This window comes from Martes martes, assembly GCF_963455335.1.
Source record: "Martes martes genome assembly, chromosome: 2".
NCBI lineage: Eukaryota > Metazoa > Chordata > Mammalia > Carnivora > Mustelidae > Martes > Martes martes.
Genome location: NC_137889.1, coordinates 145,704,259 through 145,721,138, shown reverse-complemented (window position 1 = coordinate 145,721,138; position 16,880 = coordinate 145,704,259).

Sequence of the window (16,880 nt, the reverse complement as noted above, 5' to 3'; positions counted from 1 at the left end):
GACTGGGTAGGTGTGATGGGAGCCACTTCCAAAGTGACTTACTGGGAGAAGCTGCTGGCACACTTCTGCCCACTTTGCCCAGTTCTCCCAGGATTGGATGCCTGATCCCTCCCCATCCTATACTATCCAGATCCCAGTGCCTCCTTGCAGGAGAGGTTGGTGGTCCACTTAAGCTCTGTGCTCCTATGCAGAGCTGGCCACTTCCCCACTTGCCTATGTCTCCTTCAGATACCCTGTCATATCTGGGATTCCTAATTCATAGACTAGGGTTCCTGGCTAGTGGGGACACTCAGATACAGACTTTAAGAGCAGGTGTGTCAAACTAAAAGCCCTACATAAAGGAAGGTCATTTGGGGAAAAGTTGGTCAGGGGGAGGTTGCAGGATCCTGGACCATGAAAAGGTGAAACTAACCTTCTCTGCATTAGAATGGAGGGTATGTTTTAGAGGAGGCATTTTTTCCTACTACAGTACTTTTGAATTTTATTTGACTTCAATTCTTACATTTCACTCAGTTTAGTTGAGTACTTCACTTTGAACCCACCACAACCTAATAGGATCTGGATTCCTATGGCCAGCCCATTTGTGTTATTCCTTATGGCTTCCCTGACCTCCTCCCACCATTCAATATTCCATGACATCAAATCACATTTGGAAGGCAAGACACCAAAAGTGAACAAACATTATGAGTAAGAAGGAAAGCTGGAAGAGCATCTACCCCCTCCAGGCCAATATCATGTCTGTATCCAGGGTAACTTCATCCAGAGTGGAGGGTTTTTAATCTGACACTAGAATTAGCATGGTAGGCTTCCTGTAGAGAAGTGGCCAAGGCTGCAGGACTAGAATTTAAGACCAGGGCAAAGCACCTCATCTAGGGACTTCCAGCACAGTAAAAGAAGTCACACCTGACCACCAAGTCCTCAAACCAATGCACACAGTCCCCTTTCTGTCTTCCATCTTAATGTCTTCTGTATAACCAGTTGAGTAGCTGCTGTGACCCAAACACCAGGATTCACACAGTCCACCTAATGGGGTTATACAGGATGGGAAGCAGGCTTCCCTGGAGAGCATGTTTTCAGATAGACGAATGCAATCTTCGTTGTAGTCTTGCAAAAATGTTTCTCAATGGTGAGATGAACATGTTTAAGCCCCAACTGGGTTAATTAAAACTTCAAACTAAAAAATGTTGAGGACATCCCTGCACTGATGTTATGCTACCCTTTAGCAAGCCTGATTAACACAAGAGGGAGGCCCTCACTATAACTATTTAGCACACTTAATGCCTGGATTAGAGTTTCTTTCTTGTGAGAGCTGATTTTCCCCCCAAGGGATGCAGGAAAATGCAAAGCTAACACAGAAAGGATTCTTCTCCATGGTGTAGAGTCGCATGTCTAAAGGGATAAGGATCCTTCAAGGCGCTCCCACAGTTACTGCATTCAGAATTTCTCCCCCAGGAAGCCCTCCCCTACATTCCTGGTGTTCCAGTGAGGAGTGCACACTGAAGGCTACTCACACTGATGACACTCAGGGATTTTCTCTCCATGACAGTTACACCTTGTCTCCTACAGGGTAAGGAAGCCCTGGAACCACATTTGCATTCATACGGTCCTCTTAATCCAAGGAGGAGAAAAGTTGGTCTGCCTCATTGATCCTGAGATTCCATCTCCACAGCTGAAGCATCTCCATATGGTGAGAAAGGCTCCAGAGAGCCCTACCTCTGGTGAATTTCCATGGCCATGTTCCCATAGGCGACACCAACTTAGCAGCAGCCCCCATGGGACAAGCCAAGTCTTAAAAAGGCTGACCCAGACTGGAAACAAACTGTGTGGATACTGAAACAGACAGTAAGTTTGCTTGAACAGGATCTGGAGGCCACCCTAAGCCCACTCCCCAGCTACTCAGGACGGGGGACAGCACACCTAGAGATCCCAGCCCAGGGACACCAAGGCTTGAGGTGATTCCCCCAGCTCTGGCTCACAGAGCAGGCTCTTAAGTTAGCTGGTCCTGTGTTACCAAGCAGGTTTCTCTGGCAAAGTTCCATGCTCAGTTCCCACTGAGTCTCTTTCACTAGGGTCAACCTACCAAGAGCTTAGTAGATACCACCCAGTAGCACTCCTGCTCCATTCCATACCCTCTTGTACCTTAAGTCTGACTTTTCCCACTGAAGATGGCCCCAAAGATATCAGAGACTTGGGTCAGTAGAAGAGCCAGCTGAGTTGTCTGGGCCACAAGTTCTGATACTGTGTCCTGGCTTCCCCACCTCAAGCCTCTTCAGATCCCAGCCAAGAAACTCTCTGCTCAAATTCTAAAGTCTTCTCAAAGTGAGGGTGCAGACTGATGTGCTTTAATGCAGAACAGAAACCTTTTTCTCTGGCCCGGCTACAGCCTTATGCCTGAAGATTTCAGCCAAAGCCATGTTTGAAGCTCCAGCACCTCGTCTGAACATAAGAACTTTAGATGCAGAGTCCATGTTGACTTGTCCTATCTGGAGAGCAATTTGACAGTTTATAAAACACTATCTCCAAGCTTCAAAAACTATTACATTGGCATGACAGAGACTTGGTGGTATTTTCTATCCAACGAAGGATGCAACTGAAGCAATCCAAGTTCCTGTCTGCAGGGCCAGATGGAAATTTGGCACATTGAGTTCTTTTGAGTTAAACTGGAATTGGGCAAAGACAACTGACCAGACCAAAACTCACTAAGCTTTAAGTCATTTGTGTACATGTGACTCCTAAAGAAGCAACTGATCAAGAATTGCTTTTTCATTTAAAGGTCTTACTTGCTACCATGTCAGTAGGCTTGGTCATGTTAGTGACTTGGCTTGCTATGAGAATAAGGGGATAACCTGGCAGTACTAATCAAGTCTGGAGCTAATTTGTCGACAGTGAGGTTTCTCATGTACTATATCACAGGACCATTAGCTCAGGCAATTTCCTTTACACTAGGCATAATCTAGCCATTATCATTAGAGGGTCAGCCACAGAGGGAGTCTTTATGGAAGGTAACTTTGGGACTCTACGTCCTCCCCAACTTTAGATTTAAAGCCAGTTCTGTCCAGGTTGAGATGCTGGGAAGTCCTCTGTGCAACCTAAATCCAGATGCTTGCATCAAGTGGGAACAAAGCAAAACAGAAAATCAGCATTTACTCAGTCATGTCCCAGGACCCACCTCAGGACACTCAGGTAGAACTGGTTCTTCTTGCCACTGGGACACACCCCAAAAGACAAAGACCACAGCCCAGGGCAGTGCACACAATGATGCTATCACATCAAGAAATCTTATCTCCTAGTGTTAGGACCATGACCCCCCACACCCCTCATAGCTGGGACTCCTCTGTAGACCTTAAGGGCTAAGATGAAACCTGTATTTTTGAATCAGGAGACCTGGCTACAGGACTCAACCTAGGAGAGTCCTGGTCTTGCTACAGCTCTTGAAGCAAAGAATATCACTATAAACACTTTGCATGTTAAACATGTAAAGAGGCTAATAACAATTTTAAGCACTACCAAAAAACAGGTTAGCTCCAGCCATTTCACTCTTATAACATGGCAGGGATCCCAGGAGCTGGAATTTGCAGTTGCTCATTCAGGGGAAGGACTAACTAGCATGCATAAGTCATGCGAATCACTTGGTGCTTGGTGGCTTAGCACTTGAGAACTAAAGCACTCACCACCCCAGTGTCCATGCCAGAAATTGAGGTGGGTGAAGGAGCCTGGGGATGCCCAAGTGCAATTCTGTGCAGTCCCCAGTCCCATGTTGGTGGGGACTCCATCTCCCTGGTCTGATGCCCAGCACACACAAGGCTTTCAAGTTACACATTTCCAATACAATGATCTTATTATGCTTCTTTCTCATGATGCACTAAGTTTTACAGGGGGCTGTAAAAAGCCTAATACACACTAAGCTCCAGAATATATTCCAACTTTTCAATGGTCACAGCCTTAATCCAAAGGGTGTACAGGTATTTCATCTAATATAGAAGCATGATTCCAGGAGTTGATGTAGTGTATGTGACTTTGAAACCTCCAGGTGTGTTGGTTTAATTCAACAATCAAAAATGATACTCAAGGGGCGCCTGGGTGGCTCAGTGGGTTAAAGCCTCTGCCTTCGGCTCAGGTCATGATCCCAGGGTCCTGGGATCGAGCCCCGCATCGGGCTCTCTGCTCAGCGGGGAGCCTGCTTCCCTTCCTCTCTCTGCCTGCCTCTCTGCCTGCTTGTAATCTCTGTCAAATAAATAAAAATAAAATCTTTAAAAAAATGATACTCAAATATTTTAGTCCTAGAAAGTGGGGTGATTAGTGGACACCAAGGGAGGGTTGAAATCAGCGTTTTGTGAACCATTACTAAAATACTGTATTCTACAATAGATGGACCTTCACTGGAACAGCTGACAGTATCTGCTCTATGACTAGGCATTTGCAGCTTAGGTTTGAATGTCACAAGGACCACTATGAATATTTATCTAGATTCCAACACTTTTGGAATTTAAAATGGTACTCCTCTATTGACTTTTAGTGGTGCAGGATGGAGACTTAGTTATCTGCAACACACTAGGCAAGACACTAGCTGTATGACTAGTGTGTAAATGTCATGCTGCCTGACCTGTGTCATCTCTAACCTACGGGGGCATCTCAGGACTCACACTCACTCTTCCCCATGTAAGTCCAATGTAGCCCATACTGCACCACCTCCTAGTTCAGGGAGGGGGTAGAAGGGAGTATCTCTCAGATGCTTAAGTACCTATCAATCCTGAAACCTAACAGCTGCAGCCTAAAGATGTTTAGGGATTCAACGTAACAGAATCATCTAGAGATGACTACAAACTTAAGAAAAAAATCAAAACAAGAGAATTTTTCAAGGTCTACACCCAACATGGAGTTCAAACCCATGACCCTGAAGATCAAAAGTCACATGACTTTGCAGCTAAGCCAGCCAGGTATCCCTATACAACCAAAGCAATCTTGAAAAAGCAGCAAAGCTGGAAGCCTCACAGTCCTGGATTTCAAGCTCTATTACAAAGCCATACTGATCAAGACAGTATGGTACTAGCGCAGAAACAGACCTAGATTGAGGAAAAAATGGAGAACCCAGAAATGAACCCAAACCTCTAGGGCCAATTAATCTTTGACAAAGAAGAAAAGAATGTCCAAAGGGAAAAGAAGGTCTTTGATAAGTGGTGGGAAACCTGGATAGTGATATGATACTGGACCACCTACACCATACACAAAAATTCAAGGTGAATGAAAAACCAAAACATGAGACCTGAAACCATCAAAATCCTAGAACAGTACACAAGTGGTAACCTCTTCGACATCAACTGTAGCAACTTCTTTCCAGATATGTCATTTGCAAGTATCTTCTCCCATTCTGTACATTGCCTTTTAGTTATGACTCTTTCCTTCGCTGTGTAAAAGCTTTTTATTTTGTTGAAGTCAATGATTTTTGCTTTCATTTCCCTTGACTCAGGAGACCTATCTGATAGAGTGTTAGTATCCAAAATGAAGAACTTCTAAAATTCACCCTAGGAGACCCAAGTAACCCAATTAAAAAGTGGGAAGGCAGGAATAGACATTTCCCAAAGAAAATATCCAGATGGCCAACAGACATGAAAAGAAGCTCAACATTACAGATCAGTAAAATACAAGTCCAGAAGGAGATTTTCCCTCACACCTGCTGGAATGGCCAAAAACACAATAAACAGGTGTTGGCAGGTATGTGGAGAAAGGTGAAGACTCCTGCACTGTTGGTGGAAATGTAAACTGGGGCAGCCACTCCAAAATACTATGGAGGGTCCTCAAAAAGTTAATAGAACTACCCTATGATCCGGCAATTGCCCTACTAGGTATTTATGCAAAGCATACAAAAATACTAGTTCAAAAGGGATGTGCACCCCCGAGTGTTTATCACAGTTTTATCTACAACAGCCAAATAATGGGAGCAGCCTGAGTGTCCATGATAGATAGATAAAGATGTGTATATGTGGCAATTGAAGCAAGATGGCAGAGGAATAGGAGATTGAAATGACATCAGGTCCCAGGAGTTCAGCTAGTTAGTTATCAAACCATTCTGAACACCTACAAACTCAACAGGAGATAGAAGAGAAGAAGAGCAGCAATTCTAGGAACAGAGAATTGACCACTTTCCAGAAGGTAGGATGTGCGGAGAAGTGAATCTGAAATGACAGGAAGAAAGACCACAGTAATGAGGGGCCAGCTCCCAGCAAGCAGTGGAGCAGCAGAGCACAAAAATCAGAACTTTTAGAAGTCTGCTCCACTGAGGGACATCGCTCCAGAGGCTAAGCAGGGGTGGAGCCCTTGCAGGGACAGTGCGGTCTCAGGTCCCACAGTATCACAGAAAGACTGGGGGGTGTCTGAGTGTAGCAGAGCTCCCAGGTATCAGAGTGAGGAAGCTGACTACAGAGACAGAGCTGAGGAGTGAGCTCTCATCTTGGGGTTACCTTAAACCATGATCCGAGGCAGTCAGGCCACTGCTCTTCAAGCAGGGACCCTACAATGACAGATCCAGAGAGACCCCCTCCTTCCTCTTCTGGGAGAAGCAGTGCAGGATGTGCAGCAGGAATCTGCTGGGTTTGGAGACTCCAAATGGGGCTGTGTGCCAGAGATAGAAATGCTCAGTCACAGACTGGTTGAGCTCAGCACGCAACCAGAATGACTGAAAGCTTATCTCTGAGGACACACTAAGGAGTGGGGCTCCAAGTTCTCAGATCCTCTGGGTGAGACTGGGAGGCTGCCATTTTCATTCCTGTCCTCCTGTCCTCCAAAGCTCTACCGAAAGCATTCAGGGAACAAAAGCTCCTGAGAGCGAACCCGAGCAAATTACTTAGCCTGGCGCTTGGCAAGGGTGGTGCAATTCCGCCTAGGGAAATGACATTGGAGACTCACTTCAACAGGCTCCTCCCCCAAAGATCAGCAAGAATATCCAGCCAAGACCAAGTTCACCAATCATCAAGAACAGCGGAACTCCAGAGCTAGGGGAAAGCAATGTATAGAATTCATGGCTTTTTCCCCATGAACCTTTAGTCTTGCAAAGTTAAATTTTTTTAATTTTATTTCTTTTATTCTTTTTTTTTTAACATTTCCTCTTTCCTCTTTTAACGTTTTTTTTAACAAGTTTATCTTAATACCTTTTTTAAAAAATAAATTTTAAATCTTCATTGTTATAGTCCTATTTTATCCCTTCATTGTATTTAACATTTTTTGTATATATATAGGTTTTTTTTTTCTTTAAAATTTTGGGATACAATTTCTTCTAATAGATCAAATATATCCTAAATCCAGCACATGGCTTTGTTCTAGTCTTCGGCCTGATCACATTTTTTTTTCTTTTTTTTTTTTTCAACTAACTTATCAATTCCATTTTTAGAATTTTTAAAATTTTCATCTTTACAGTCATATTCCATCCCTTCATCATGTTTACCCGTGTGTGTGTGTGTGTGTGTGTGTGTGTGTGTGTGTGTGTGTCTATTTTTTTCCCATAAATTTTTGGGAGGTAGCCTCTTCTAAGAGACCAGAATACACCCAAAATCAAGTGGGTGGCTCTGTTCTATTCACCAGTCTAATGTATGTACATATATATTTTTTTTTAATTTTTATTTTTCCTCCCCTTTCTCATCCCCCACTTCTGGGTCTCCTCCCTCCTCCGATTTGGTTAGTGCACATTTTTCTGAGGTCTTTGCTACCCTTTTAGTATTTTTTCTCTTGTTCATGTATCTGGATAAAATGACAAGGTGGAAAAACTCACCACAGTGGGGGGAAGAAAAGGAACAAGAGGCAGTACTGATGGCTAGGGACCTAATCAATATGGACATTGATAATATGTCAGAACTAGAGTTCAGAATGACGTTATCAAGGTGCTAGCTGGGCTTCAAAAAGGCATGGGAGATATTAAAGAAACCCCTTTTGGAGAAATAAAAACTAAAATCTAGCCAAGTTGAAATAAAAAAAGCTATTAATGAGGTGCAATAAAAAATGGAGGCTCTTACTGCTAGGATAAATAAGGCAGAAGAGAGAATTAGTGATATAGAAGACCAAATAATGGAGAATAAAGAAACTGAGCAAAAGAGAGACAAACAACTACTGGATCATGAGGGGAGAATGAGAGGTAAGTGATACCATAAGATGAAACAATAGTAGAATAATTGGGATCCCAGAAGAAGAAAGAGAGGGGCAGAAAGTATATTGGTACGAATTATAGTAGAGAATTTCCCTAATATGTCAAAGGGAACAAGCATCAAAACCCAGGAGGCACAGAGAACCCCCCTCAAAATAAATAAAAATAGGTCCACACCCCATCATCTAACAGTAAAACTTAAAAGTCTTAGTGACAAAGAAAATCCTGAAAGCAGCTCAGAACAATAAGTCTGTAACATACAATGGTAGAAATATTAGATTGGCAACAGACTTATCCAGAGACCTGGAAGGCCAGAAAGAACTGGCATGATATATTCAGAGCACTAAATGAGAAAAATATGCAGCCCAGAATATTATATCCAGCTAGGCGATCACTGAAAATAGGAGAGATAAAAAAAACTTCCAGGAAAAACAAAAATTAAAAGAATTTGCAAGCACCAAACCAGTCCTACAGGAAATATTGAAAGTGGTCCTCTAAGCAAAGAGAGAGGCTAAAAGTAGCAGACCAGAAAGGAGCAGAGACAATATACAGTTAACAGTTACCTTACAGGAAATGCAATGGCACTAAATTCATGTCTTTCAATAGTTACCCTGAATGTTAACGGGCTAAATGCCCCAATCAAAAGACACAGGGTATCCGAATGTATAAAAAAACAAGACCCATCAATATGCTGTCTACAAGAAACTCATTTTAGACCCAAAGACACTTCCAGATTTAAAGTGAGAGGGTGGAAAACAATTTACCATGCTAATGGACATCAAAAGAAACCTGGGGTGGCAATCCTCATATCAGATAAAGTAGATTTTAAGCCAAGCACTATAATAAGAGATGAGGAAGGACACTAGATCATATTCAAAAGGGTCTGTGCAACAAAAAGATCTAACTATTTTAAATATCTATGCCCCTAACATGGGAGCAGCCAATTATATAAACCAATTAATAACAAAATCAAAGATACACATCCACAATAACACAATAATAGCAGGGGATTTTAACACCCCCCCCTCATTGCAATGGACAGATCATCCAAGCAAAAGATCAACAAGGAAATAAAGGCTTTAAATGACACACTGGACCAGATGTACATCATAGGTATATTCAGAACATTCCATCCAAAAGCAATAGAATACACATTCTTCTCTAGTGCACGTGGAATATTCTCCAGAATAGATCACATCCTGGGTCACAAATCAGATCTCAACCAGTACCAAAAGACTGGGATCATTCCCTGCCTATTTTCAGACCACAATGCTCTGAAGTTAGAACTCAATCACAAAAAGAAAGTTGGAAAGAACTCAAATACATGGAGACAAAAGAGCATCCTACTAAAGAATGAATGGGTCAACCCGGAAATTAAAGAATTGAAAAAATTCACGGAAACAAGTGAAAATGAAAACACAACTGTTCAAAATCTGTGAAACACAGCGAAGGTGGTCCTGAGAGGAAAGTATACAGCAATACAAGACTTTCTCAAAAAACAAGAAGGTCTCAAGTACACAACCTAACCCTACACCTAAAGGAGCTGGAGAAAGAACAAAGAAAACCTAAACCCAGCAGGAGAAGAGAAGTCATAAAGGTCAGAGCAGAAATCAATAAAATAGAAACCAAAAGAACAGTAGAACAAATCAACGAAACTAGGAGCTCATTCTTTGAAAGAATTAATAAGATTGATAAACCCCTGGCCAGACTTATCAAAAAGAGAAAGGACCCAAATAAAATTATAAATGAAAGAGATCACTACCAATGGCAAAGAAATAAACAATTATAAGAACATATTATGAGCAGGGGCGCCTGGGTGGCTCAGTGGGTTAAAGCCTTTGCCTTTGGCTCAGGTCATGGTCCTGGGGTCCTGGGATTGAGCCCCCATCAGGATCTCTGCTCAGTGGGGAACCTGCTTCCTCCTCTCTCTCTACCTGCCTCTCTGCCTACTTGAGATCTCTGTCAAATAAATAAATAAAATCTTAAAAAATATATATTATGAGCAACTATACACCAGCAAATTTGACAATCTACATTCCTAGAGATGTATAAACTCCCAAGACTGAACCAGGAAAAAAAAGAAAACTGAACAGACCCATAACCAATAAGGAAATTGAAGCAGTCATCAAAAATCTCCCAACAAACAAGAGCCCAGGACCAGACACCTTCCCAGGGGAATTCATTTAAAGAATTAATACCTATTCTGAAATTGTTCCAAAAAAGTAGAAATAGAAGGAAAATGTCCAAACTCATTTTATGAGGCCAGCATTACCTTGATCCCAAAACCAGACAATGACCCCAACAAAGAATTACAGATCAATATCCTTGATGAACACAGTTGCAAAAATTCTCACCAAAATACTAGCTAATAGGATCCAACAGTACATTAAAAGGATTATTCACCATGACCAAGTGGGACTTATTCCTGGGCTGCAAGTTTGGTTCAACATCCACAAATCAACCAGTGTGATACAATACATTCATAAAAGAATGAACAAGAACCATATGATACTCTCAATAGATGCTGAAAAAGCATTTGACAGTATAGCATCGTTTCTTGATCAAAACTCTTCAAAGTGTAGGGATAGAGGGCACATACCTCAATATCATTAAAGCCATCATTCTCAATGGGGAAAAACTAAGAGCTTTTCCCCTAAGGTCATGAACATGGCAGGAATGTCCATTATCGCCACTGCTATTCAACATAGTACCAGAAGTCCTAGCCTCAGCAATCAGACAAAAAGAAATAAAAGGCATCTGAATCAGGAACGAGGAAGTCAAACTCTCACTCTTTGCAGATGACATGATACTTTATGTGGAAAACCCAAAAGACTCCACTCCGAAACTGCTAGAACTCATACAGGAATTCAGTAAAGTGTCAGGATATAAAATCAATGCACAGAAGTCAGTTGCATTTCTATACACCAACAGCAAGACAGAAGAAAAGGAGTCAGTCCCATTTACAATTGCACCCAAAACCATAAGATACCTAGGAATAAACCTAACCAAAGAGGCAAAAAATTTGTATTCAGAAAACTATAAAGTACTCATGAAAGAAATTGAGGCAGACACAAATAAATGGAAAAATGTTCCATGCTCATGGATTGGAAGAACAAATAATGTCTATACTACCTAGAGCAATCTACACATTCAATGAAATCCCTACCAAAACCCCATCAATTTTTTCAAAGAAATGGAACAAATAATCCTAAAATTAATATGGAACCAGAAAAGACCCCAGATAGCCAGAGGAATGTTGAAAAATAAAGCCAAAGCTGGTGGTTTCACAATTTCAGACTTCAAGCTCTATTACAAAGCTGTCATCATCAAGACAGTATGGTACTGGCACCAAACAGATGCATAGAACAATGGAACAGAATAGAGAGTCCAGAAATAGGACCTCAACTCTATGGTCAACTGATCTTTGACAAAGCAGGAAAGAATGTCCAATGGAAAAAAGACAGTCTCTTCAAAAAATGGTGCTGGGAAAATTGGACAGCCACATGTAGAAGAATGAAATTGGGCCATTTCCTTACACTACACACAAAAATAGACTCAAAATGAATGAAAGGAATCCATGTGAGAAAGGAATCCATCAAAATCCTTGAGAACACAAGCAGCAACCTCTTCGACCTCAGCTGCAGCAACTTCTTCCTAGGAACATCAAAGGCAAGGGAAGCAAGGGCAAAAATGAACTATTGGGCTTCATCAAGATCAAAAGCTTCTGCATAGCAAAGGAAACAGTTAACAAAACCAAAAGACAACTGACAGAATGGGAGAAGATATTTGCTACATATCAGATAAAGGGTTAGTATCCAAAACCTATAAAGAAGTTCTCAAACTCAACACCCAAAGAAAAAATAATCTAGTCAAGAAATGGGCAGAGGACATGAACTGACATTTCTGCAAAGAAGGCATTCAGATGGCCAACAGACACATGAAAAAGTGCTCATCACTTGGCATCAGAGAAATACCAATCAAAAGCACAATGAGATACCACCTCACACCAATCAGAATGGCTAAAATAACAAGTCAGGAAATGACAGATGTTGGAGAGGATGTGAAGAAAAGGGAACCCTCCTACACTGTTGGTGAGAATTCAAGCTGGTGAAGCCACTCTGGAAAACAGCATGGAGGTTCCTCAAAAAGTTGAAAATAGAGCTACCCTATGACCCAGCAATTGCACTACTGGGTATTTACCCTAAAAATACAAATGTAGTGGTCTGAAGGGGCACGTGCACCCAAATGTTTATAGCAGCAATGTCCACAATAGCCAAACTATGGAAAGAACCTAGATGTTCATCAAAAGATGAATGGATAAAGAAGATGTGTATACATACACACAATGGAATACTATGCAGCCATCAAAAGAAACGAAATCTTGGCATTTGCAACCACGTGGATGGAACTAGAGGGTATTATGCTGACTGAAATAAGTCAATTAGTGAAAGACTATTATATGATCTCTCTGATATGAGGAATTTGAGAGGCAAGGCAGGGGGCTTGGGGGGTAGGGAAGGAAAAAATGTAACAAGATGGGATTGGGAGGGAGACAAACCATAGGAGACTCTTAATCTCACAAAACAAACTGAGGGTTGCTAGCCAGGCGGGGGTGGGGGGGGATGGTGTGGAAAGGGTGGTTGAATTATGGACATTGGGGAGGGTATGTGCTATGGTGAGTGCTGTGAAATGTGTAAGCCTGATGATTCACAGACCTATATCCCTGGGGCAAATAATATATGCTAATAAAAATAATAAAAAATGAATTCTTGCCATTTGCCATGACATAGAGCTAGAGATTATTGTAACACTAAGTGAAATGAGTCAGAAAAACAACTACCTTGGGATTTCACTCATCTGGAATTTTAAAAAACAGCAAAGTGGAGGGGGTAACATCAAGGAACAGACTCCACTCTAGAGAACAAACTGATGGCCACTAGAGGGGAGGTGGGTGGGGATTAAGGAGAGCACTTGTCATAAGCACCAGGTTGTTGTATGGGAGTGTTGAATCACTATGTTATACACTGAAGCCAACAGAACACTTAACTGAATTTAAAGACTTAAAACTAGGGGCGCCTGGGTGGCTCAGTCAGTTAAGCGTCTGCCTTCAGCTCAGATCATGATCCCAGGGTCCTGGGATTGAGTCCCACATTGGGCTCCCTGCTCAGGAGGCAGTCGGCTTCTTTCTCCCTCTGCTTCCCCTCCCCACTACTTGTGCTCTCTGGCTCTATCTCTGTTGAATAAATAAAATCTTTAAAAGATAAGAATTAAAACCAGATGCCAGTCATCCCCAAGTGTACACAGTGGTGCTACTCCATCAACTTTGATGCCGGAGTCAGAGCTCCTTCCATCTGCAGCCTCCTCCCTTGCAGTCTCCCTGTAGAGCTACTGCTTTGAGAACAAACACTGCCATATAGAATTCAAGTTGTCCTTGGACAGAGACCTACCATCCCAGTCCCAACAATGCCATCAGTAGGGCCCAGAGCCCACCCAACCAGGACAAGGGGCCTAGGCCTTCCTGGGCCCAGACTTAAGCTGAGGACATTGAAGCCAAACAGCAGCTCCTGGTTACCTATGGTTGCCACCACCCTGCAGCTGCACTTGGATGCAGAAGTCCCTTCCCAGCCATGCCAGCACAGCTAAGGAATTGGGTTCACAGCCTTAGGGGCAGCACCAGATGCCAAGTAGCTCCCAAACATGACAAAAATGTTCTGGTGCCTATTTTAAAGGCTGCTATTCTAAGCTGCTGCATTGAAGCATTTTGGAATGGAAGCTGGATCGGGGGTGGGTTGGGGAGTGGCTGTTTGATCATTTCTTTGGGGACCCTTTGGCAGGACACCCGCCCGTTGATCGGTTTGTATCCTAGTTGGTGGTTTTCCTCAAGGGCATCTACTCCAAAGTGGATGTCAAACCTCTAGTGTCAAAGCTACGGTCCCTGCCTAAGTGCATGTCTGCATACTCAGGCATCTTGTGTCTTTCCCTCCAAGGAGGCCTCAGGCTAGCAGTCAAGGGCACATAGGGGGAAGGAGGACAGGGAGGTGGAACAGGCAAGCCTCTTACCTACTTTCACAGATTGAAATGTATCCCAATGATAGTCAAGTCTTAATCCCCAGTACCCTCAGAAGGTGAATTGGGTATGAGGCCACTGTATGTGTAATCCATTACAATGAGGTCCTTCTGGAGGAGGGAGGCCTCAGTCCCAAATGGCTAGGGTCCTTATAGAAAGTGGGGGTAGTGATTGGCTCACAGAGCCCCAGGGAGATGCCATATGACCATGAAGGCAGAGATCAAAGTGATGCTTGCATATAAGTCAAAAATTGTCAAAAATCACAAAAGCTGGGGGACGAGTATGGAACAGACTTTTGCTCATGCCCTGCAGAAGAAATCAACAATTCTGCCATCACCAGATGGAGATCGTCTGCTGCTTAAGTCCTTCAGCTTGTGGTACTTAAGGACAGCAGGTCTAGCAAACAAATACTTTCCCAGCCACAGGCAGACTTAGACAGTGGGCCTGGTTTCAGGGGCTGGGCAGTCTATACGCCAACACTCAACTAGTTGGAGGAAGCAAAGCACCTGTTCTCAGAATGCAAGCAAAACAAGGGCTCAGCAATGCTTAGCCAGTTCCCTAAGCTGAACTATTGGTCTGATCACTCCCTGCAGAGGGACAGAGAAACAGATTATGTCCAGCTAATCCATGTCCCTCTCTGTGGAAGCAAAAGGCCAAAGCCCTCTCGGCTACCAATAAAGCCAGCTTTGGGTTTTCTGTGCTTTGGAAAATATGGAGATTGGTTCATGTCTTGGAGCAGACTAAAGACTAATATAGTAGGAAGTTGGTTTGGAAACGGCCAGTGACTCCTTTAATCGAGCAGGAAGTGTTGGCAGAAGCCAGGATGGATTTCTGGAGTGCGCTGGCACTTCCCAAGATCCTCAGCTATTGGGGAAGTAGCCTAGAGCCAGTTCTGCAGAACTGGGGCTTAAGTACGCCCTGTACTCCCATACACAGAGGTCCAGGAACTCTTCATGCCTGCAACAGCCAGGGAGAAGGACCCCAGTGCTGACCAGACCAGAGGAAGGACAGACCTAGGGGTTGTACTAGGGTTTCTACACAAAGCAGAGCTCCCTTCACCCAAGGCTCTAGGTCATCAGGAAGGAGGCCAGCATGGCCCTCAGACCAGATACCCCACAGCACTGCAGAACATCAAGTGACATGCAGCCACATGCCTGCTTGATGGCGGCTACTGGGACAGGGGCAGCACCCAAAGCCAAGCAGATCACGACTGACCTAACAGATGGCTGGATTATTTTCTAGTGCAAGTCAGCAAAAAAAAAAAAAAAAAAAAAAAAAAAAAAAAAAAAAAAAAAAAGGCAGTAGTATTGTAATTGAGTATTTGTCCCAGGTCACAGTTTTCAACTGAACAAGGACATCCTTGCACTTGACTGAAGAGCTACTGGATTCTACCGTTCACTGGAATGAAATAAAGTTGCCTGTTCAAGAACACAGGTTCACAAGTGTTGGTCTGGTTCACTTTTTTCTTTTAAGATTTTTTTTGGGGGGGGGCCAGTGGGCGGTGGGAAGCAGGGGGGTGAGAGACAGACTCCCTGCTGAGTGGCTGAGTGAGCTCAGAGCCCGATGCAGGGCTCATATCTCACGACCCTGAGATCATGACCTGACCTGAAATCAAGAGTCAGATGCTTAATTGAGCCACCCAGTTGCCTCTGGATCACTCCTTTTTAGTAAGGAAAACAGCTGGGCTTTGGAGAAAGCTGACCCAAGCTTTAATCCTGCCTGTAGCCTTTTGCTTGGAAACTTGGGCAAGTCATAACCTTTGAGCCAAAGGACATGCAAGCCAGCACCTGGCTCATGGGGCGTGACTAGGGAAGTCCTCAGTTGTAGAAAATCCTTTAGAGAGGCAGAGTTGAGGACAGCCCTCGGGGCACCATTTCAACCAAAGTTCTGAGTATCAGGCAGCAGAGAGAAGCAAAAACAGGTGCTGTGTTCTTCCTACAAACTACAGGAGTTCTTAGGGCAAAGAACAGACAAGGAAGCGGTGGACTGCCCCAGAGCCTTCACAGCTCTATGCTGAAGGAGTGAAGTCGTGCAGGTTCAAGTCTCAAGTCAGGTTTGCTGTCTCAGCTGATGGACCTCACCCATTCCTTAGGAAGATCAGATAGTGGAGGTTTAGTGGTCTGTGAAGCATGGCTTATAAAGAACTAAGATACATCAGTGGCTGGAATAAATAGGATATATATATATATATATTTTAAAAGATTTATTTGACAGACAGATCACAAGTAGGCAGAGAGGCAGGCAGAGAGAGAAGAGGAAGCAGTCTCCCCACTGAGCAGAGAACCTGATGCGGGGCTCGATCCTAGGACCCTGGGATCATGACCTGAGCCGAAGGCAGAGGCTTTAACCCACTGAGCCACCCAGGCGCCCCATGAAGAGGATATATTCCCTGAACTATGTTAAGATCAGTCTGAAGCTATGCAGGAATACGGAGTTTTCTCCTACAAATACACCTACTGTTGATCATCCTCAAGGGAAAGTAACTTATGCTAAAGTTCCTGTAGCTTGCAGGAATTTGACCAAAAAAAAAAAAAAAAAAAATCTTGTAGTAGTTACAGGGATTAGTCATTCATTTGACAAAGCCCAGGTCTCCTGTGGAATCCCAGTTTATGGAATAGGAAACCAAGGCTCCTGGGCTAAGCACGCTCAGGAAGTGGTGGATTCAGGTAGAGCCACGTATCC